The following is a 2,781-nucleotide window of genomic DNA, read 5'->3' as shown; positions in this document are numbered from 1 at the left end:
CCCTCCCCCTCCACTGAAGCCTCAGGTGAGTTGCTACAAACAAAAATCCCATGCTCTGTCGTTTTTTCAGGTGGCTTTATCTCCAACAGACTCCTTCTCTCCCTAGAGATAGAAGCCCTGCCCCCTTTCCTGGCTGGATGCTGCATGGGCTGCTGTTCTTGGCTCTGGTACTCCGAGCTGGGGAGCCCAGCCTGGAGTCCAGGCCTTGCTCCTTTCAGGGAAACACCCCTGAAACTGAGATATCTCTCCTCATCCTCAGCCTGCTGCCCATGGGAGCTGGGCCAGGCCTTCTGAAGACCCCACCCTTCCCACCAGTTTTGAGGTGGTTTCTGCCCTTTCTTGTTAAACGTCTCCTCTTCAGCAAGTCTTCAGTTGGTAATTCAGAGTGAATGTTACCCAATTATTTTTACTTCCAGTTTGGTTCTGGGAGGAGGTACAAGGAAGATCCACCTACTCCACTACCATCTTGAAACCCTCTCTTTCTTATTTCCTCCCCCCCCACCATTTCCAATTTTAAGTATTCCTCCGCCAATGTCTTTTCTTCCTGTAATATCTCTGTCCCTTTCTTTTATCCTTTATCACCTTTTTGTTCATGTCCTCAGTTCTTTCTCTTTTGCTTCTTTCCTCTACACAATTCTGCAACTTGCACAAACCCTCTGAAACGCACACAAACCCTTAACAACTCACACAATCCTTCTGCAGCTTTCTTAGTCTCCCTTAATTTGTTTCTTTTAAACTCATTTAGAAATAACCAACTTTATCTCCAACTGCCATGGCTCAGTGGTTGAGCATCGATCTAATCACAGTTTGATTCCTGGTCAGGGCACATACTCAGGTTGTGGGCTCAATCCCCAGTATGACTCTTTCATCACTGATGTTTCTATCTTTCTCTCCCTCTCCCTTCCTCTCTGAAAACAATAAAAATATATTAAAAAATAAATAACCAACCTCAGAACAACCTACTTTCAATTCTATATTACCAAAACCATATGCTTTTTCCCAACTTAATTAGAATTGTTAATTCTTAGAAACCTTAATTTTTAGTGACAACTAAAATTAAGTAATTAGCATTCTTTAGATTTGCAATTTATGAATATATTTCATACCTTTCAGAAACAGTTTTTTTTCTATTGGCAAATACACTTTCATTTTTTAAGACACATAACAAAATAACATAAATTCTTTTTTGTAAACACAGGCCAAACAAACATATTTTATGTTAATATCTGTAAAAGACATCAATTAAACTTAAATTACCCGTTTGGATTCTTGGTGATTACTGTACTGTTTTTTTTTTACTGTATCTTTTTTTTTTTTTTTAATGTTCTCAAAAGTGAGCTGGGGTCGTTGGCAATTTCTAAGGAGGCTGGAGAAGAGGCAGGGGGAGATATCAGGCTCTGCCACTTGAATTTAAAAGTACCACATTTTTCTCTTACATTGAGGTGGGACAGTGGCTCCTGATGCTTCCACAGCCATTACAGAGTTTTGAGGTGGCATTAATTTCCACATTGTTCCCCAGGCCACAGCAGCTCCTGGGTCTCCAGGAGGAGGATTTAGGGTGTTTAAAAGACTTATTTCCTCACTGTTTTCTTTTTGAGTTTTACTGTGTGGGAAGGGAGTGAGACCCTTTCCCCCTCTTTGAACTATCAATTTAGATCTTGCTGAGTAGAATTCTTATGCTGTAACAACATGTAAACTTGCATATAAATGACCTTATTCTATTTACTAGACCTTTGGCAAGACAATTCTGTGCTACAATAAAAGTTCATCTTTTTCTTGTCATTGGCTCATCAACATAGTTGGACCAATTGGCCAGAATGGGCTACCACTGGGTACTGATGCCAAGCCCCCTCCCCCACATGCGTAAGAGTCAAGGGTTACATATAAAATAACAATTAGACAAACAGGAAGGAGCAAGCAACTATATAGCAATATGATTTCTATGCAAATTTCTCTAAGTGATAATATCACAAATTAAAAACACAACTATTAAGACACCCACAAGATTTAGGCAATAATAAAAGCAAACAATAGCCCCCAAATCCATACACCAAAACCAAAAGAGTGTTCCAACCAAAACCCACACAGAGGAACCGGGATTTTTCTTAGTCACTGAGCAGTGCCGACTGCTGAGCTGCGCCTACTGATTCCAATGGAATCCCAAGAAGCAGGACTAGGGCTCCTAGTCATGTACACTAGGGACTTTACCCAGTTTGGGCTCATCAACCCACAAACAACCCATTCCTTCCCCCAACTGGATGTAGCAGGCAGTCAATACCAAGAAAGAGTGAAAGACAGGCCCCGAGTAAAATCACCAGGGACTCCGAAGCGTCCGTCAGCCACGGGCAGTCTTGGAAACTCCCTCTCAAGTCCAGGAACTTACTGGGACTCCTGCTTGTTCTTGGCTGGCTTGCCAAAACTGTAACCCAAACCAAAGTTCATCTAAAAGCCAAACTCATGAGGCAGGTGCTGTTGAAAAAGGAAAGAGGTTTATTTAAGTGCTAGTCACTTGAGAAGATGGTAGACTCTGGTCCAAAGCCCGTCTTAGCATCTCAGTGCAGTCAGGGGTTTTTATAGGGAGGGAGAGGGAAAGCAGAACAAAAACATCGCTCCAGTAGCACGATCTGTTAGCGCGCGGTTCTTATAAGCAGAACAAAAACATCAATGGAAGGGTGCTGGAAAGTTTTCCATGGGCACTGGAGGCAGCGGAGAGTCGCGGGTGACCCTGCTCGCCTCCAGCCCAAGCGGTACCTCCGCAGCCGTGGGCAGTGTGCCTGGGAG

The sequence above is a fragment of the Myotis davidii genome, unplaced genomic scaffold, assembly GCF_000327345.1.
Source record: "Myotis davidii unplaced genomic scaffold, ASM32734v1 scaffold495, whole genome shotgun sequence".
Classification (NCBI taxonomy): Eukaryota; Metazoa; Chordata; class Mammalia; order Chiroptera; family Vespertilionidae; genus Myotis; species Myotis davidii.
Note: the sequence above shows the minus strand (reverse complement) of the source record.